Source organism: Gopherus flavomarginatus, chromosome 9 (genome assembly GCF_025201925.1).
Source record: "Gopherus flavomarginatus isolate rGopFla2 chromosome 9, rGopFla2.mat.asm, whole genome shotgun sequence".
NCBI classification, from domain to species: Eukaryota; Metazoa; Chordata; order Testudines; family Testudinidae; genus Gopherus; species Gopherus flavomarginatus.
The window spans coordinates 45,677,197-45,698,572 of NC_066625.1; the positions used below are offsets into that span (position 1 = coordinate 45,677,197).

The following is a 21,376-nucleotide window of genomic DNA, read 5'->3' on the forward strand; positions in this document are numbered from 1 at the left end:
CACAGGATTCTGCCTCCCAGCAGCCAATCACACCTCCCCATGCTTTGCAGAATGAATGATGGGGCTCTACGAAGCCCACTTAGCCACAATGATGTGCTTAGTTTCTGCCCTGCCTTTCTCAGCTTGACTTTCCTCTTTTGCCCCATTCCTGCCTCACTTCCTCCTTTGGCAAGTCACGCAAAGGAGGCCAGCAGGAAGAACCGGCATCCACCAGCCAATCTCCAAGGGCAGAGGAGGCCAAGCTACAAGCCTCTGAAAGGTAACATACCTAATTCCTCTGGGTTCTCCAGCCTGACACCAAGCTGATTTCTCCACTGCTGTCAGCACCTTCTGTCATGCAGGGGTTGGCGTTATCACAGGGACAGGCCAATAAGAGAAAGAGGAGCACCTTCCTGAACAGGAAGGGGATCTGGGAAAAGGAAACCATTATGTTTCTACCTGGCTTTGAACCAGGGACCTTCTGTACGTGAGGCAAACGTGATAACCACTGCACTACAGAAATTCCATTGATTTGGTTGCTGCTCACTCTTCCACAACCCGATGGACAAACCTAGAGAAAGTGGTGGCAGCCCTTCAATAGGTCAGCTGGCAGAGCAGAGGACTGGAGCCAGCACTCAGGAAGTCGTCCTTACCTCGCCCGTGTGACTCCAGCTTGAGGGAGAGCTTCTTCTTCTTCTCCTTGCTGACAAAGAGCAAGAGAAGAATCAAAGGTCAGGTGGACCAGCTCGGTGCAGAAGCCCATGCTGTCTTTTCCTGCTGCATAGCCTGAAATGAGGGACTCTTGGCAGTTAAAGGAACTGCTGCACCTTTCAGAAAACATCCCACCTGTGCACAAAGCTGGATAGAATAGCCTAATAGTCTAGAACGCTCCCAACTGAACTACTTCAGCAGCTGCTAGGTTTCTTTTTGACTCATTAAACCACATCTTCAGTCACTGATGGCCAATGACAGAGTGACATCGCTTGCTATTTTAGCACTTGAAAATGCCATTGGCCAATCTTTGGATCTCTTTAATGCTGCACTTCAGTTCATGGGGGAAAGGTGAGAGAAGCGACCTTTCAATTAAAGGCCTGGGGTTAACATCCTAATGCTGTCTCATACAGTAACACTATTTAATACTGGCCCACCCTGTGCTGCTGACAGTTCCATTTCTAGGTGTTAGTACGTGTCAGTTAGCATTAAAATTAAAAAGTTTCTATATGGTTAAAGAAAATGCATTTGTTTTATTTGCTTATATATGGCATGAATAAATACAGGCTTACAGAACGTAGCCTGAAAATTTATCGTCTTATATGACAGAGAAAATTATGCATCGAAATTGTGCATTGAAATCATGAACTGAGCTACAAATGCAATGAAAAATAAGATATTCAAAAGTTTAACATATGGGGGGGCACTGAAGACACGTCTTGCCTGCAGTGCCACTTGGTCTAGGGGAGGCCCTGTCAAGGAGAACAGGAGTTAGTGTCACATGTCTATTTTCAGGCTGTAATCTTTGGCTCCCTGCTCTGAGGGAGGGATCGCGGTAACCCAGACTCAGGGCTGGAACAGCCCCTGATTGAGGGGGTGGCTGCATGGTTTACAGCGCCCTGATGTCTCAGACAATTTGTCTCTCCCAAAGCCTCAGATCTGCATCCCCAGAAGGCTCCTGTGCTGCCTCTGCTCCTTTAACCTTCTACAGCAAGGAGCAGCAGCAAGGGTCAGGGATGAGCCATAGGCACTAGGTGTGGGGCAGAGGCTTCAGGAGCCCAGAGTGTTTGCCTGTTTGGACATTTTGGCTGAGACCTCAGGGACACATTGTCAGGCAGAATCCCAGGCATCTGTATGAAAGGAGCATAAGGACGTAAGAGCAGCCAGACTGGGTCAGACTGAGTCCATCTCGCCCAGTGTCCTGTCTTCCCATAGCAGCCAAAACCAGATGCCCCAGAGGGAATGAACAGGACAGGTAATCATCAAGTGATCTATCCCCGGTCACCCGCTCTCAGCAAACAGAGACTAGGGACACCTTCCCTGCCCATCCTGGCTCAGAGCATGTACTCCATGAATCGATTTAGCTCTTTTTTGAGCACTGTTATAGTCTTGGCCTTCACAACATCCTCTGGCAAGGAGTTCCGCAGGTTGACTGTGCATTGTGTGAAAAAATACTTCCTTTTGTTTGTTTTAAACATGCTGCCTATTAATTTCATTTGGTGATCCCCAGTTCTTGTGTTATGAGAAGGAATAAATAACACTTCCTTATTTACTTTCTCCACACCAATCATGATTTTATAGACCTCTATCATATTTCCCCTTAGTCATCTTTTCTCCAAGCTGAAAAGTCCCAGCCTTATTATTCTCTTCCCAATATGGCAGACACTCCATTCCCCTTTCTGAACCTTTTCCAATTCCAATACATCTTTTCTGAGATGGGGTGACCGTATCTGCAAGCAGCATTCAAGATGTGGGTGTACCATGGATTTATACAGTGGCAATAAGATTTTCTCTCTTATTATCTATCCCTTTCTTAATGACTCCCAACATTCTGTTCGCTTTTTACCGACCGCTGCACACTGCGTGGATGTTTGCAGAGAACTATCCACAGTGACTCCAAGATCTCTCATTTGAGTTGCAACAGCTATTTGACATCCCATCATTTTATATGTAGAGTTGGGATTATGTTTGTCAATGTGCATCACTTTGTATTTATCAGCATTGAATTTCATCTCCCATTTTGTTGCCCTTTCACCCAGTTTTGTGAAATCTCTTTTTATCTCCTCACAGGCTGCTTCACACTTAACTATCCTCTGTAGTTTTGAATCATCTGCAAATTTTGTCACCTCGCTGTTTAGCAGATTGTTTATCAATATGTTGAATAGTCCCAGCACAGACACCACTAGTTACCTGTTTGCATCCTGAAAACAGATCATTTAGTCCTACCCTTTGTTTCCCAGCTCTTAACCAGCTATTGATCCATGTGAGGACCTTCCAGAGGTGAAAGTAAGCCGGTCCGATCCGGTATGGGGTACTGGCAAGAGTGGGTACGCTGTGCCAGCCCAGCCCGGCTTCCCCCAGGTTGGTGATTTAAAGGGCCCCGGGCTCCCTACAGAGGCCAGAGCCCCAGGCCCTTTAAATCGCCACCTGAGCCCCCCTGCCAGAGCCCTGTGGAGCAAATCACTGCTGTGGAATGCTGCTCTCTCCCACGCTATGAACACAGAACAGGGGCGGCAGGAGCTTCCTTACAGTGGGGGGGGCACCGTTGTCTGAACTGTGGCACTCCCATGACACCCCTTCCCCAAGGACCCACACTCACACCATCCCCCCCCAAGGCCACACCCACAGAACGCCTCTTCCCCCCCCAAGACTCCACCCTTCCCCCCACTCCATCATTTGTCCTAACAGCTGGTAAAGAGTGGTGCATGGCCCTCTAACCCGCCTGTTCCAGCACTCCTGACACAGAGCTAAGCAGGCAGCAGTGTGTGTGTGTCACAGAAGCTGCTGTGCTGAGCTGAGTCAGTGAGGGAAGCGGGGGCTGATGTTGGGGCTGTGCCCCTCCCCGTGCCTCAGGACGGGTTGCTTGCAGCAGCTGTCTGAACTTAGAGACAGTGTGCCCACACACTCACTCTTCCCCAACACACACACTCCCTCTCCCCACACATGCAAACACACTCTCTACCCCACCAGGCACATTGCAGTTGAAAAGCAGCCGGCAATCTAGTAGGATTCCCATGGAACAATGGGATAGAGAAACCTGCATCATGTGATGCAGTACCAGCCCAGGAGACATTGCAAACCCTTCCCAAAGCACATGTAGCCAGTTGCACAGCTACCCACAGTGCACTGCTCTCTGTGGCCATCCTGGATGTGCTCTGGTGATACAAGGGGCATAGTGTGGACATGCAACAGCTGTTTAATTAAAACACTTTAAAGCCACATTACCTAATAGTGCAGACATAGCTTGAGAGTGAAACAAGACAAGACCCCAGGTCTGTTGAAACTAAAGAGCCACATATTCCTCTGTCGTTGGCAGGGTTTGAACCTGTGTAGGGACACCCCAATGGATTTTTAGTCCATCATCTTAACCACTCAGCCACAACTACTTGCTTGAGAGGGGTTTCTCACTACACTCTTGTTCTGTTCTCACTGAGTGATCAATTCCAGATGTTCCCTCAGACCAGCTTCCACAACACACATACTGCTGTGCCATTGTGCAAGTGTGTCCCTGGCTGAACTGCAAGAATTCCTGCTCATTTCCCTTCTGGCTGGAGCATGAGGAGAGTGTGTTTGTGGTCAATGACGTTCCTGTAGATTGTTGTCCATTTCCTGCCTTGATCATTGAGACAGTTCCTTTACCATCATATCCCCAGCACATCAGGGATTGCAATAGCAGGGGGCAGGTTTTCTCTGGGGCACTGAGATTTGTCAGAGGGTTGGTGGCTCCTTTCTTTCCTCACCCTGGAGTAAACTTAGCTTTTCATTCCATCCTTGATGTTTCAAGGAATAACAAGAGATGACCGAGGAAAGTGGTGGACAGGGCGGGTCTCAGAGGAGGGGCAGAGAGGTGCAAGTGGTGGACAGGGCTTGTCTCATGGGCAGGGCAGAGAGGTGTGGGTGGTGGTCAGGGCAGGTCACGGGAGGCGGTAGAGAGGTGCGAGAGCTGGGCGGGGTGGGTGTCAGGGCAGAGGCAGAGAGGTGCAAGTGATGGGCAGGGCTGATCTTAGGGGAAGAGGCAGAGAGGTTTGGGCAGGGTGAGTCTCAGGGGAAGGGCAGAGAGGTGAGGGCAGCACGCACACCTTGGGGTAGGGGGTTGAGAGGCACAAGGAGGCCTTCAGGCAAGACAGAAGCAAGCAAAAGGTGGACCAGCAGGCCTCAGCCAAAGAGGAAGAGCAGGGGTGGGAAGTGGCCAAATGGGAGTGAGGATAGAGCACAGGTGGGGCCTCAGAGGGAGGAGAATGAGTCAAGGAGGTGGAGTGGGCAGGGCCACCCAGAGGATTCAGGGGGCATGGGGCAAACAATTTTGGGGGCCCCTTCCATAAAAAAATGTTGCAATACTCTAGAATACTATATTCTCATGGGGGCCCTGCAGAGCCTGGGGCAAATTGCCCCACTTGCCCACCCTCTGGGTGGCCCTGCCCTCAGCCTCTCCTCGTAAGTCCCCTGCCCCCTAATCATTTTTGTTGCCCTCCCCTAGACTCTTTCCAATTTGTTTCTGTAGTGGAGGGGCGAAAACTGGACGCAATGCTCCAGACGTGGCCTCACCAGTCCCGAATAGAGGGGAATAATCACTTCCCTCTATCTGCTGGCAATACTCCTACTAATCCAGCCCAGCATGACCAGTTACCCGTATTGAATGCCGACCCACCAATATTTGATCAGTTGGTTACTGTCCATTCAGGAGGTTCTTTCCTACCTATTCATAAAGAATGAAGATGCTCTAAGCAGAGGGGAGAGAGCTGTCCCGCCCGTGTAGTTAATCCATCTCCCCGAGAGGTGGTAGCTATGTCACTGGGGGAAGCTATGTGGGTGGGTGTGCAAGCTGTGGTGTCTACATGCATCTATAAGTTTAATCAAACCCCATTTTTAAAAGCACTGTGGTCTGGGAAGAGAACAGGAGACCTCTGAGGCAGGGCCTGTCCTTCAAAATCTTTAAGATCACTGACTTACCTTCACAGCAGTTGGGGGGGTGTAGCTCAGTGGTAGAGTGTTTGACTGCAGATTAAGTGGTCTTTGGTTCAAACCCAAGTGCTCTCTTATAAACCTCTTCCTTCAACAAAAGTAATTGCATTTCTGTTATGTTGAGGAGTTCCACTGAGTAGGGATCCCTGAAATGAATGGAAAAACACTCAATCTTTTCCTGTGCAAATGCATAACAACCAGCAAACATGTGCCTCCACTGAAATCAGTTCCAATCCTCTAAAGAATTAAAGAATCTCTATTGAGGTTGCAGGAAAAAACATCCTGATGTGTAGAAAGAATAGTAAATATGGTAGGCAACCACCTTGGCTTAACAGTGAAATCCTTGCTGATCTTAAACACAAAAAAGAAACTTACAAGAAGTGGAAGATTGGACAAATGACCAGGGAGTAGTATAAAAATATTGCTCAGGCATCCAGGAGTGAAATCAGGAAGGCCAAATCACACTTGGAGTTGCAGCTAGCAAGAGATGTTAAGAGTAACAAGAAGGCTTTCTTCAGGTGTTAGTAACATGAAGAAAGTCAAGGAAAGTGTGGGCCCCTTACTGAATGAGGGAGGTAACTTAGTGGACAGAGGATATGGAAAAAGCTAATGTACTCAATGCTTTTTTTGCCTCTGTCTTCACAAACAAGGTCAGCTCCCTGATTGCTGCACTGGGCAGCACAGTATGGGGAGAAGGTGACCAGCCCTCTGTGGAGAAAGAAGTGGTTCGGGACTATTTAGAAAAACTGGAGACAAGCACATGTCCATGGGGCTGGATGTGCTGCATCCGAGGGTGCTAAAGGAGATGGCGGATGTGATTGCAGAGCCATTGGCCATTATCTTTGAAAACTCATGGTGATTGGGGGAGGTCCCGGATAACTGGAAAAAGGCTACTGTAGTGCCCATCTTTAAAAAGGGAAGAAGGAGGATCTGGGGAACTACAGGCCAGTCAGCCTTACCTCAGTCCCTGGAAAAATCATGGAGCAGGTCCTCAAGGAATCACTTCAGAAGCACTTAGAGGAGAGGAAAGTGATCAGGAACAGTCAGCATGGATTCATCAAGGGCAAGTCATGCCTGACCAAACTAATTGCCTTCTATGAGGAGATAACTGGCTCTGTGGATGAGGGGAAAGCAGTGGATGTGTTATTCCTTGACTTTAGCAAAGCTTTTGATATGGTCTCCCACAGTATTCTTGCCAGCAAGTTAAAGAAGTATGGGCTGGACGATTGGACTATAAGGTGGATAGAAATCTGGCTAGATCGTCTGGGTCATTGGGTAGTGATCAATGGATCCATGTATAGTTGGCAGCCAGTTTCAAGCAGAGTGCCACAAGGGTCGGTCCTGAGGCCGGTTTTGTTCAATAGCTTCATTAATGATCTGGAGGATGGTGTGGATTGCACCTTCAGCAAGTTTGCAGAAGACACTAAACTGGGAGGAGTGGTAGATACGCTGGAGGGTAGGGATAGGATACAGAGGGACCTAGACAAATTAGAGGACTGGGCCAAAAGAAACCTGATGAGATTCAACTAGGACGAGTGCAGAGTCCTGCACTTAGGACGGAAAAATCCCATTCACTGCTACAGACTAGGGACCGGATGGCTAGGCAGCAGTTCCGCAGAAAAGGACCGAGGAGTTACAGTGAATGAGAAGTTGGATATGAGTCAACAGTGTGTCCTTGTTGCCAAGAAGGCTAACGGCATTTTGGGCTGTATAAGTAGGGGCATTGCCAGCAGATCGAGGGATGCGATCATTCCCCTCTATCAGACATTGGTGAAGCCTCATCTGGAGTAGTGTGTCCAGTTTTGGGCCCAAAACTACAAGAAGGATGTGGAAAAATTGGAAAGAGTCCAGCAGAGGGCAACAAAAATGATTAGGGGTCTGGAGTACAAGACTTATGAGGAAAGGCTGAGGGAACTGGGCTGGTTTAGTCTGCAGAAGAGAAAACTGAGGGGGGATTTGATAGCTGCTTTCAAGTACCTGAAAGTGGGTTCCAAACAGGATGGATCTAGACTGTTCTCTGTGGTACCTGATGACAGAACAAGGAGTAATGGTCTCAACTTGCAGAGGGGGAGGTTTAGGTTGGATATTAGGAAAAAACCTTTTCACTAGGAGGATGGTGAAGCACAGGAATGGGTTACCTAGGGAGGTGGTGGAATCTCCTTCCTTAGAGGTTTTTAAGGTCAGGCTTGACAAAGCCCTGGCTGGGGTGATTTAGCTGGGGATTGGTCCTGCTTTGAGCAGTGGATTGGACTAGATACCTCCTGAGGTCCCTTCCAACCCTCATATTCTATGATTATATGATTAGATGCTCTGATGGTCTCTTCTGGCCATAAAGTCGACTAATTTCTGAAAAAACTGAGTGTAGCATTGGGAGCAGCATCTGATGTTTTCTTGTCTAGCTGACTTGCTTCCTAGAATGAACACTCCTTGAGTGGGGTGATCCACAGGGCGTAGCTCAAACCTCCAAAGTGCCTGGCCAGAGGCAGAACATTAGCCCAGCAAGGGAGGGGTGTGGCAGTGACATCACAAAGGCCTTTTGCAGGACCTCAGACTATTGGTCAAAGTCTATTGGTGGGGAGGTGGTGACCTCACAGAGAGATGCTGACATCATCCAGGTAGGACACGGGCGAGGGGCCAGGGAAACCTCAGAGACCCCTGTGGCTTTGCTTCAGCAAGTCTCCTTCTCCAGGTCTCTCTTTGAGGACTGAGAGAGTATTCAGGTTCATGGACGTGAGCACCAGGAGGAACCTCTTTCAAGTTTTCTCCTTCCTTTTTAGTGATTTTACTAGAAAACAGCCGTCCCTGTTTAGAAGGTAAGAGCCTCCTGGAGGTTTGAAACCTGTTCAGTCTGATCCATCTGGTGACAGGTGAATTCTAGGCATGGAAAACATGAGCTTAAGGAGGCAGAATTTTATTTAGCACCTGGGATTTTATCCCTTAGAATCACTGGGGACATTAGGGTTTGTCCTTTTTGTTTCACCTTTTCCTCCATCCATCCTTCCTTCCTTTCTCTTTGTCTCTTGCTTCTTTTGTCCTTTCTCCTGTTCCCCTCCCAACACTAGCAGGTGTGTGTGTGTGTGTGTGTGTGTGTGTGTGTGTGTGTGTGTGTGTGTGTGTGTGTGTGTTTTGCGTGGGAGTGCTCTGCAGGTCCCACTGTGGGAGCACCACCCAAAAATGTGGGGCTGAACTAGTCCCCACCAGTGACCTGGTCCATCCTTCGGGCTCCCTGGTGAGAGCCCTCAGCCTCCTGTCCTCAGTCTCTACCCTGATTGGCTAAGCAGGGGGTTATTGACAGGGAGGAGACTCAGGTCCTCGTTGTTCTCTTTTAAGACCAAGGAAATAAGTCAGAACCAGTTCTATGTTTGATGAGTTTTGCTGCTTCTCTGCATTAATTGTCTCTGAGCAGTTCATGATTCTCTCTAACATTGCAGTTCTCAAATACTTGCTGAATAATTACTGTCACTGTTGTTGGTCTGGAGCTCATATGAGAGCACTTTATTCAGGTCATTCAGTGTATGAAATTCAAGATCTGGTGGTTAATTTGAAAATCAGTGCTCTTGGGTCCTATTCCCAACTCTGCCTCTAACTGGCTGTGTGACTAAGACAAGTCAATTCTCCTTTCTCAGGCTTAGCTTCTCCCTCTTTCAAGTAGGGATAATAATGGTCTGCTCCTACCTAGCTCAACGCACTCACTCTTCCCCAACACATACACACTGTCTCTCCCCACACACAAACAGTCTCCACACTGCAGTTGAAAAGCAGCTTTCAATCTAGTTGGAGGCCCCTGGAACAATGGGATAGAGCAACCTGCATCCCTGAATGTACAGCCATAAAGACAGCACACAGCAGCCTTCCCTAGCAGGGTCAGCGGGGCAGGGGGAGGGGGCGGGAGCAAGAAGCTAGATCATCCAAGCTCCCTGCATCCAGGTCACTTTCCTCAGCCGGGCTGCATAAGGGGAGGGCAGAGAGCAGCAGCTTCTGATGCTCCCCTCACAGCACAGCCCAGGTGGGGAAAGTGACCAGGACACATGGAGCACATAGTGTTGCTCCTCACTCTCCCCAACCCTCTGTGGGCCCATGGAGGAGCGTTGGGGCAGAGGAGAGCAGTGAGCACCTTTGCACTGCCACACGGTGCCCTTTGACCCCCTGGAGCCCTGAGTGACTTCCAGGGGGGCCTACCCCTAAGGCCGGCCAGGCTCCCCAGAACGAGCAGCAGAAAACACAGAGAGACTGGCCACTCACTGAGCAGTGGTAGCCTGGGCGGCTCATAATGGAGGCACGAGGGGGGCTCAGCCTCCCCAAGCCTTGCGTTGCCAAGGGGACAGTGGGGTCCATGACTAGAGTCCCTAGCCAAATTCGGTCCCCCTGGAAAATTCTCCCCCACGGTGGCCCCAGGGCTGGAGGAGCTCCCACTCCTTGCTACAGCCCAGGGGCTGCAGCAGGGGCACAGAGCTTCTCTGGTCTCGGGGCTGCAGCGGGGTAGGGGTAAAGGAGTGATAGGGTGGGGCCAGTGGGGGAAGGGGTGGAACAGAGGTGACAGTGGATGGAGCCATGGGTGGAAGGTGTGGAAGGGGGCGGAGCCATAGACAGAAGGTGGGGCCATGGTTCCAGCGCTGGGGCCCCCGCACTTGTTCTCCCTTTCCCTGGGCTTTGGCATCACTAGCCCCTGCTTAGCGAGTAGTGTTAATTGGTCCCCATAATGTGGGGCATGACTTCTAGGGGGAGACAGAGGAAGATTCATGGCAGCACCTCAGGGCCCGAGCCAGCCCCTATAAAAGGCAGGGAGGGAGCACCACTCAGACCCAGGTCTTCCCCGATCCTCAGCCTGAGACTCTGGCTCCCAGCCCGGCGTCGACCCCTTCACTCCTGTCCACACCCCTCTCCCCAGCAAGCAACGGCCCCACTCCCAGCCCTGGTTCTCGACCGTGGCTTCCTAGGGGCCACAGCCATGGATAAGAGGGCACAGTGTGAGATGTTTGGGGACCACTGGTTTAGGGACATGTTCTCAATCACTTCTCTGGAGTCCAATAAAAGCTATTCCTCACCTACCTACCCCTCCATCAGGATGGACTAGGTATGTTCTGCTGCCTTTTACTCATACAGGAAGGAGAATAACATTTCACTCCACTCAATCTAAAAGTGATTTGTAACCCACCACCATCCAAACTGGTCATTTTGGAGAAGCGGCCCCACCATGATGCATAGCTAGGCAGAGTAGGTGTGTCTATGCAAACACGGTCTATTCCTGAAGTCTTTCCCCAGCTCCTCACTAGATGTGAGGGGGGACCTCATTCAGACCCTGATTATGCTTAGTATTTAAAAACTCCTTAGTGTCCCTATCCCGGCCGGCCTTAGATTTCTTCTCCTATCCATTTCTTAGCAGCTCAGATGAGGTGGTCAAGTGGTTAAGGTAATGGATTGCTAATCCATTGTGCTCTGTACATGTGGGTTTGAATCCCATCCTTAGCAGATGTATTTGGGCTTTACATCTTCTTTAAAAGACAAACATCTCCCCCTTTGATACAACGAGAGATCAAACAATGTTGCTTCTTACAGACAAAAGCCTTTTCAGAAACTTAGACCTCCCTCCTGTTGCTTTAAATAAAATGCCTAAATCCCACATTTCTAAAAAAAATTCTCTAGTCCTGTATTTCTTAGCTTTTCTCTCAAAAGGTAACAGACTCATCATCTCCCCCAAACACTCTGGGACCTCCCCAAATAATTAAAATACCCCCATCCTGAGCAAGGCTACAACAGTGAAGCAGACCTAGTGTCTAGACCAAGCTGTTCTGAAGGAGGCAACTCAAATATTTTCTCTCTGTTTCCCTTGGCAAAGTGTGACTGGGAAAAGAAAATCCCCCAAACTGAAAATTTTCTGCTGAAAAACCAATACTAGTTTGTTTGAGGACTTTGGTTTGAATGCATTATTATTATTCTCTTCTGATTTATCTCAGTTCAGTGTTTCTCCTCCAGATGTGTTACCAGGTGTTGAATTGTGGGGGGAGAGAGGCCAAGTCATGATGTCTCTACCCTTCTTTCATAGTTTCTTCCAACTTGCTAGGAAGTACCTTTGCTATGATGTGAGTCAAGCAGTGTCCATTGTTGCTGCGCTATCTCGGAGAAGTCTGCATTGTACATGGTTCCTGGGATAGTCCTTGGGAGTGTGGATCCCTTTAATGGGCCAGCAGCGAGTCTGGCTCCTCCACTGTCACACCTGAAAGGCTGAAAGGCTTGTGGTGGGCATTTCCCAATCTCATAACATATCTCAGTAACACACACAGAGCAAACTTCATAACTTCCCAACCAATGCTACACACACAATCCAACACTATATTAATGTTCAATAGATCAAGACTTTTGAAATGATACCTCACCAGGAAGACTTTGTACAAACCATGTCATCATTATATGAGAGTGGTGAATATGGGTCCTCCAGGGTGCGGCTTTGAGCACAGCGTGCCACACCTGGGCTTACATTGCAATGGAGATGTACCCTTAGAGTCCATCTCTCCTGGGATAAGGATGGCAGCATGGTTGGCCTGGGTCATCTGACTTGGCCCCATTGAGCTAAAGCTGAGGGGATAAAAACTGTGGTGAAGATATTTGTGTTCATACTGAAGGCTGGGTTTGGAAACCCTCACCCCTCGTGGGGTCTCAGAGTTTGGGCTCAAGCCCATATGACATATTTGCCTTCTCTCAATGGGTCGATTGTATAACTGATGGTCCTTAATGGGCCATCAAGCAGGTTAAGCAGAACTGACATCAACAGTGATCACAACGGTGTTCTATACAGTTATAGATTATGTCAATAACATCACAGGAGATGACACGGGATCAGAGAGACTGATATTGGAATAGCCTCCAGTTTGGTGTCCTCATTTGAAAAAGATGTTGTGAAATTGGAGCTGGGGCAGCAAAGAGCCACTAAATGTTCTGAGGACTGGAGAAAAATGCCTTCTAGTGAGCTGTTGAAAGAGCTCAACCTGCTTAGTTTATTAAAAGAAGATTGAAATGTGACTTCATTGAGAGAAAAGATTGGGTATTAAAGGGCTCTTTAAACGAGCAGAGAAAGGCATAACAAGACCCAAGGCTGGAAGGTGAAAAGAGACAAATTCATATTACAAGTAAGGCACAAATATTCAACAGTGAGGATGATTCACTACAGGAACAAGCTACCAAGGAAAGTGGTGGATTCTCCATCTCTTGATGTTATGTAATGAAGACTAGATGCCTTTCTGGAATGGGTTTGCCCCATAAGTAGCTATTGTGTCAAATAGGAGGCTTGTGATGTGCAGGGGATCAGATTAGATGCTCTAATGGTCTCTTCTGGCCATAAAGTCGACTAATTTCTGAAAAACTGAGTGTAGCATTGGGATCAGCGTCTGATGTTTTCCTGTCTAGCCGGCTTGCTTCCTTGAATGAACACTCCTTGAGTGGGGTGATCCACAGGGCGTAGCTCAAACCTCCAAAGTGCCTGGCCAGGGGCAAGACATTGGCACAGCAAGGAAGGGATGTGACAGTGACATCACAAAGGCCTTTTGCAGGACCTCAGACTATTGGTCAAAGGTGGTGGGGGAGGTGGTGATCTCACAGAGAGATGCTGACATCAGCCAGGCAGAACAGGGGCGAGGGGCCAGGGAAACCTCAGAGGCCCCTGTGGCTTAGCTTCAGCAAGTCTCCTTTTTCTTTCACCTCCTCCTCCATCCCTCCCTCCTCTTCTTCTCTTGCTTCCTTTGTCCTTTTACCTGTTCCCCTCCCAACACCAGGAGGGGTGTGTGCGTGTGTTGCAGGGAAGTGCTCTGCAGCTCCCACTGTTGGAGGTCCACCCAAAAATGTGGGGCTGAACTAGTGCTCGGGAAGTGACCCCCACCAGTGACATGGGCCATCCTTTGGGCTCTCTGATGAGAAACTTCAGCCTCAGTCTCTGCCCTGATTGGCTGAGCAGGGGGTTATTGACAGGGAGGAGACTCAGGTCCTTGTTTTTCTCTTTAAAGATCAAGTATATAAGCCAGAACCAGTTCTATGTTTGATGAATTTTGCTGCTTCTCTGCATTAGTTGTCTCTGAGCTGTTCATGATTCTCTTTAACATTGCAGTTCTCTTCAAATACTTGCTAAATAATTACTGTCACTGTTGTTGGTCTGGAGCTCATCTGAGAGCACTTTATTCAGGTCATTCAATGTCTGAAATTCAAGATCCGATGGTTAATTTGAAAATCAGGGCTCTTGGGTCCTATTCCCAACTCTGCCACTGACTGGCTGTGTGACCTCAGACAAGTCAATTTTCCTTTCTCAGCCTTAGCTTCTCCCTCTTTCAAGTAGAAATAATAATGATCTGCTCCTACCTATCTCACGGTGGGTGGAGGATGGGGATCCATTGGAGAGTGTCACTAGGAGTAGGGCATAATATGAGGTGTTCTATCACGTTTACTCAGAGCAGATTAACACATAATAGAATAGCTGAAATAGTCTATTTTATTTGTATTTTTTTATTTTGAAATTGTTAAGAGCAGCTACGACTTAGCTCAGACTGAAGCATCTTATGTAATGTTTGAGATCCAAGTGTCTCCTCTTTGTGTGCGAGGAGACAATTTAACACACTGTGATGAACAGGAGATGCTTTTGTTTTGGAACACAATATTTTTGCAAAGAACTTTCATCCCACTTGTTATGATTTCGAGAAACAAACTGGATTAGCCTGAATGGGATTTTCTGACAGAAAAAGTTTCAATGAAATTTCTCCACCATCTCGATTCCTGGGCTTTATCCCTGCCTCTGGGGGTGTGCGGGGGGGGGCGTTTTGTTGTCTGTTAGAACTGTAGTCAGGACTGGTGGTTTCTCTTTCTGGTTCTGCCAGCGCCTTGCTGTGTAGGTGCTTGGGGAGGTCACTTCCCTTCTCTGGACCTCAGGCTCCTCTCCATCTGTCCCATGGGAACAGGGACAGTTCTCGAACTCTGGGCAGTTGTGAGCCTGAGTGAGAGAAGGGGTGTTAAAGCCCTCTGTGAAGGAGAAAGGGGAGTTTCACAGTGTTGAGCACCAAGGAATTCTAAAGTTTTCTAAAATGTCTAGTATGTGGAAACAAAAATAGTCGGGGCCAATCTTTAACCAGTGCCTTTTTTAAAGCCCATTCAGGGATGTGAATCCCTGTCTTTTAGGTACCTGGGGTTCTTTGCCAGCAGGAGAGAAGAGGTTCCTGCCTCCCTTTTTGTGGCCTTAACAAACCAAGTGTTGTGCCTCAGTTCTCGTCTGAGATCCCTGAAAAAGAACATCTTCCTATCCATAAACAAGACAGGACCTTTCTCTAAAAGGGGAGCAAAGAGACCCCTGAGACTTACAGACTAGCTAGCCTCACTGCCATAGCTGGAGAAATCCTGCAATATATTCTTAAACAATCAGTTTGTCAGCAGCACCTACAGAATAATTTGGTTCTTAGGACTAGCGAGCACGGATTTGTCAAGAACAAATCATTCCAAACAGATCCTCTTTCCTTCTTTGGCAGGGTTCCGGGCCTGGTGGAGGTGGGCAAACAGTAGATGGGATCTAGCTTGGTGTTACTAAGGCTTTTCAAACAGTCCCGCAGGACATTCTCACAAGTGAACAAGGGAAATGCAGTCCAGCTGCAATCAGAGTAATGTGGGTCCAGAGCTGGTTGAAAGCCTAGACTCCAGGAGCCCTTCTCCATGTTTGGCTGTCCAACGGAGAGGGTCCGGCAGGGATCAGTCAGGGGTCCGGTACTATTCAATGTTTTCATGAATGATTTGGAAAATGAAGTGGAGAGCATGCTTCTAAAATTTGCAACTGACACCAAGCACTTAGGAGCACAGGATTGGAATTCAAAACACCCTAAACAAATTGGAGAATTGGTAGTCTTGAGTCAAACTTCATGGTTGAGCCCCTCTCTCTAGACTGGGATGAAGTGAAACCCCAGAGCCAAACACTCCTCCTGGGCAGTGAGCTCCTCCCTTGAATGGTCAGAGGCTGCTTAGCACTTTCAGAGCAGCTTTTGCTGGGGGATTCTCCCAGCACTTTCCAATAGCGGGAAAGTATGAAATCCCCATGTGATTGCGGGGGACAGAGCCCTAGAGGGGGGAGCAACTTGCCCAAAGTCCCCCAGGAAAAGGAAAAGAACCAGCAGTGGAACCAATAGGAAACCCAGCAATGGAACTCAGGAGTCCTGGGAGTGTGCTAGGGTGACCAGATGTCCCGATTTTATAGGGACATCCGAATTTTGGGTCTCTTTCTTTTCTAGGATCCTATAACCCACCCCCTGTCCCGGTTTTTCACACTTGTTGTCTGTTCACCCTAGGGTGTGCACAGGTGTGGGTCCCATCTGCTCCCTGCCCCCCTCATTGAAGCAGATGTGCAGGGTTACTGCCCTTGGAACTGCAGAGCACCAGTGGACATGGGGTTGGCTGGAGGTAGGGTCTTGCTGCAGGCAGGGCAAGGGATGTGGGGCTGGCTGGCGTCAGGCAGAGGGGTGCATCAGGGGTTGGCTGGATACAGGGAAGGGGGTGAGGGGCTGGCTGCAGACACGGGGTGCAGGGCTTTTGCAGGCTGGGGGTGTGTGGGGGCTGGCTGGCTTTGGGCAGGGCCACAGGGGAGTGCGGCAGGAGTTGGCTGAAGGCAGGGCAGGGGGTGTGTCAAGGGCTGGCTGTGGGGTTGGTTGAAGGCAGGGCAGGGAGGATGCGGCTGGTGCGGGCAGGGCAGAACGTGCAGGGCTGGCTGGAGACAGAGGCTGGCTGCAGGGTGGGCATGTGGCAGGGCCGGTGCAAGGATGTTTCACGCCCTAGGCAAAACTTCCACCTTGCGCCCTCCTCCACCGTGCGTCCACCCTGAGGTGCCCCATCTGTGGCAGCTCCCCCCCTCCACCCTGAGGTGCCCCTCTTGTGGCAACTCCCCCGCTCTGCCCTGTGGCACCTCCCCTCGCCCCAGCTCACCCCTGCTCTGAGCACGAGTACCCCGAGCACACCGTGGCCGCTTCACTTCTCCCGCCTGCCAGGCTCGCGGCGCCTAAGCCTGTCAGGAAGTCAAGCATCCTCCTCTGAGCCACAGCAGCCCTGACAGTTGACAATAGAGGCACCTTAACCCCTGAGTTCCTTCAGTGTGTTCCCCTCCGGGGTCCAGCTCCGATCACCAGATACTCAGGGTATGTCTATACCGCCTGCCAAATCGGTGGGCAGCGATCGATCCAGTGGGGGTTGATATATCACGTCTATGCAACACATCGAGTGCTCTCCCCTCGCCTGCTGTACTCCAGCTCGGTGAGAGACGCAGGCTGAGTCTACGGAGAACTGCAGCAGTCGACTCACCATGACTGTGACATTGTAAGTATAACCTAATATCTCATTGAAAGGTGACAGGGCCAGAAAGAGTTAATTAACTCCCCTCACAGACTGACCTGACCCGTGGGCCAACCTTTAGGACTGGTTAGCAAGATATGTAAATGAACAGAGCTTTGAAATGCGAGTCTGCAGTGTTAGAGATAGAAGGGGAGATGTTTGCTCAGGTCTTGCAATGTACGCAAACAAGTCTTGTCTATTGCTACAGTTTTAATTCAAAGAGCAAAAAAGGAATATTAACATTTATGATGATATTTGAGTGAAATAGTATTATTGTCTCTGTGTCTCTTTGAAGGTTGTAGTAACCTATATTTGAACTGTTTAATGAATAAATTACCCTGTAGTAATTGCCAGGATGTTTGGAAGGAGAGTTAAGCCTATTGTTTTCTCAGGCCGAAAGGCTGCTGCAAATGTATAAGAAGCCTGGGACATGATCCTTCTTCATCTCAAATCTGCTTTGGGTTTCAAGAGGGGGAAACCTTAAGCCACAAGGACTGAGATCCCCAGTTATTGACTGGAGCCACCCTTAATATGGACATTGGACTATAACCTATGGACTATTTCTTAAAAGACTTTTGGCAACTACAAGCTCACCTCTGCTATGAATCTGAACCTCAAGAATTGAAATCAGGTCTATATGTCTATTAATCTTTTAACCAACAATCTCTCTCTTTTCTTTTCTCATACGTTCTAGCTTAGTTAATAAGAATTGGCTATAGCATGTATTGTAGGTAAGATCTAAGTTATAATTGAATCTGGGTATGTAACTGATTCTTTGGGATTGGAAGAATCTTTTCTTTTACATGATGAAGTAAGATTTTCAGGAATCATCATCATATCTGACAGGTGTGTCTGGACGGAGGCCTGAGGCTGGGTACTTTAAGGGAACTGCGTGGTTTAAACTTCTAAGTAACCAGTGAGGTACTACAGAAGCTGTTTTGTGCTGGCTTGGTAAATCTAAGTATTGGAATAACCAAATGCATTTGGGATTTGTCTGCCCTGTTTTGTTTGCAGTTCACCCTGATTGAATGATCTCAGCTGGCTCCCACGGGCAGCACTGTCACACCTACATCCAGGCTGTACGGGTCCGGGGGATCTTAGGGGCCTTGGGGTGCACAGATACCTACGTCCAGGCTATAGGGGACCCTGGGGGGCTTAGAGAGTTTTGGGGGTGACACAGATACCAATCTCCAGGCTCTAGGGTCCCAGGGGGGCTAAAGGGTGTTCGTTGGGGCACATATTCGTACATCCAGGCTGTAGTGGTACCAGGGGGGCTTACGGGGTTAGTAGGGGGCATAGATACCTACGTCCAGGCTGGAGGCATCCTGGGAGTCTTAGGGGATTTTTGGTGGCCCAAGATACCTATGTCCAGGCTGTAGTGGTTGCAGGGAGTCTTGGGGGTTCGGGTGGGCACAGACACGTATGACCAGGCTGTATCAGTCCCAGGAGGGGCTTGAGGTTTTGTGAGGGACACAGATATCTACGTCCAGATTGTAGCGGTCCTGGGGGGATTGGGGGGGGTGTGGGAGTACAAATACCTACATCCAGGCTGTAGGGGATCCTGGGGGGTTAGGGGGTTTCTGAGGGGCACTTATACCTACGTGCACACTGGAGTGTCCCGGGAAGCTTATGGAGTCCCTATAGGGCACAGATACCAATGTCCTGGGGGGCTTAGGGGGTTTGTGCGGGGGCACAGATACCTACCTCCAGGCTGCAGAGATGCCAGAGGGGATTAGGGTCTGTCACAGAGTGTGGGGGAGTCCGGCCCTGCACCCCTTTTCCTGGGACACACAGTGACTCTCAGCCATCCAGTAAAACAGAAGGTTTATTGGACAGAAGTGAAGGACACAGCAGAGCTTGGAGGCACAAGCAGGACCCCACAATCGAGTCCTTCTGGGGGTTCAGGAAGCTTAGTTCCCAGTTTGGGATTCACTGAATTCCAACCATCCAGACCAAAACCTAAACTGAACTAACTCAACTCCCTCCAGCCTGCCCCTTCCTGTGTCCAGCTTCCCGGGCAAAGGTGCTGACCCTGTCCCCCCTGCCTAGCTCAGGTTACAGGCTGAGCACGTTTCCGGTTTTAAAGTCACCCCCTGCTCTCCCATCCCCCACACAGACAGTCCCTACTCCATCACAGTAATGCCCAGAGCATTTCCCGCATGGAGCAACAGTGACACACTGTGGCCACACCAGGTAATGCACAGAACATTTCCTGCATGGAGCAACAGTGACACTGTGTGGCCACACCAGGTAATGCACAGAGCATTTCCCACAAGGAGCAACAGTGACACCGTGTGGCCACGCAGGGTAATGCACAGAGCATTTCTCTCATGGTGCAACAGTGACACCATGTGGCCACGAGGCCACGCAGGGTAATGCACAGAGCATCACATCTATGTAGAAGCTGTAGAGATCCCTGGGGGGGCTTAGGGGTCGTGGGGGGCACAGACAGCTACTTCCTGGCTGTAGGCATTCCAGTGGGGACTAGGGGCTTCATGGGGGACACAAATATCTACATCCGGGCTGGAGAAGTCCCGGGATGGCTTAGGGGGCTGTGGTGAGCACAAATACATACATCCAGGCTGTAGTGGTCCCTAGGGGTTTAGGGAGTTGGTGAGGGGCACAGAAACCTACATATGGTCTGAAGGGGTCCCTGGGGGACTTAAGGGGTTGTGATTGCGCAGATACCTATGTCCTGGTTGGAGGGGGCCCTGGGGAGCTTAGGGGGTTTGTGTGGCATACATACACCTACAACCAGGTTGGTGGAGGCCCTATGTGTGTTAGGGGGTTTGTGGGGGGAAGAGGTACCTATGTCCAGGCTGGAGAAGTCCTGGGGAGGGCTTTGGGGGTTCCTGGAGGTCACAAATATCCGCATCCAGGCTGGACAGGTTATGGGGGTATTAGGGAGTTTTGGAGGGGCACAGATACCTATTTAGAGTCTGTAGGGGTCCCGGGATTGCTTTGGGGCATTTTGGGGTACAAATACCTACGTCCATGCTGTAGAGGTCGCTGGGAGGATCCGTGGTTTTGTGAGGGTGCACAGATACCTATGTCCAGGGTATAGGGATCCTGGGGGGGCTTAGGTGTTTGTGGGGGGCACAGATACCTTCATCCAGGCAGGAGGGGTCCTGGGGGTCTTAAGGGGTTCGTGTTGGGCACAGATACCTGCGTCTAGGCTGGAGGCGTTCCGGGGGGCTTAGAGGGGTTGTGAGGGCACAGATAACTATGTTGAGGCTGGAGAGGTCCCATCGTGGCCTAGTGGGGTTGTGGGGGGCACAGATACCTGTGTCTAGGCTGGAGGGGTTTGGGGGGTCTTAGGAGGGTTTTGGGGGCACAGATACCTATGTCCATGCTGGAGGGGTCTTGTCGTGGCTGAGGGGATTCGTGGGGTCAGAGATACCTACATCTAGGCTGGAGGGTTCCCAGGGGGATTAGGTGTGTTGGGGGGGAACAGATACCTATGTCCCGATTGTAGGGGGCCCTGGGTAACTTAGATGGTTTGTAGGGGTCGCAGATTCAAACATCCATGCTGTAGGGGTCCCGAAGGTCTTTGTAGGGCTCTGGGGGTCACAGATACCTACCTAGAGCCTGGAAGGCTCCTGTGAGTCTTAGGGGGTTGTGGGGCATACAGATGCCTACATCTGGGCTTGTGGGTTCCCTGGGGGTCTTAGAGGTTTGTGGGGAGCACAGATACCTTTATCCAGGCTAGATGGGTCCCAGTGGGATTAGGGGGTAGTGTGGGGCACAGATACCTATGTTAGCAGAAGCAGGATGAACTCTACCCTGACATCTGGCGGTGAATTATGTCGAGTGTGGAAAAGAATTTCAGGGGCTGATTGTGTTTGCATAGGCACACCCAACCTGCCTCACATGGCCACAGCAGCCTGGGAAGGTTGCTTTGGCAGCTGTGGTATTCCCCGTTTATTTGTTGCTGGGGCGTGAGATGTGGAGTGTTGTCAAACTGATTGTGTGGATGAGGAACTGTGAAACTGCTTTGAGACACGGATTCTCACCATCAATTGAGTGGCACTCGCTAGACAAGGGAGTGTGCTCCTTGGTGAGCCAGAAACAGCAATTGTCTCTTTTTTTTCTTTTAGTAGGTGAATAGTAGAGCTGGTTTTTTTTTATTTTTTTAAGATTTGAAGTTCTAGGTTCTTGAACTGGAATCACTAAAGAGTTGTGTTAGTTAGTGGGGGAGTCTAAAGCTATACTGCAGAGCAGAGCAGTTAGCAGAAAGGGGCAGTTTGTGGGAGTGGTTCACAGAGTGAGGTGAGCTTAGCAGTTTTTGGGGACAGCTGAAGCAGATCACAGGTTGGCTGGCAGAGCAGAGCAGCTGGTGGATGGAGCTGAGCAGTTTGTGGGGAAGGTGGAAGCACAATCTCATGGA

At 49.7% G+C, this 21,376-nt stretch overlaps 1 protein-coding gene and 2 non-coding genes across 4 annotated transcripts in view; 1 reads left to right on the forward strand and 2 right to left on the reverse strand.

Annotated features, from left to right (window-relative positions):
- The window catches only part of LOC127058385 (zinc finger protein 30-like), a 338,295-nt gene that overhangs the window by 118,028 nt on the left and 198,891 nt on the right, over window positions 1–21,376 (reverse strand). The window lies entirely within an intron of this gene.
- On the reverse strand, window positions 3,995–4,076 carry TRNAF-AAA (transfer RNA phenylalanine (anticodon AAA)). The gene has a single exon. It is a non-coding gene; the product is annotated as a tRNA-Phe (tRNA).
- TRNAC-GCA (transfer RNA cysteine (anticodon GCA)) lies at window positions 5,656–5,727 on the forward strand. The gene has a single exon. It is a non-coding gene; the product is annotated as a tRNA-Cys (tRNA).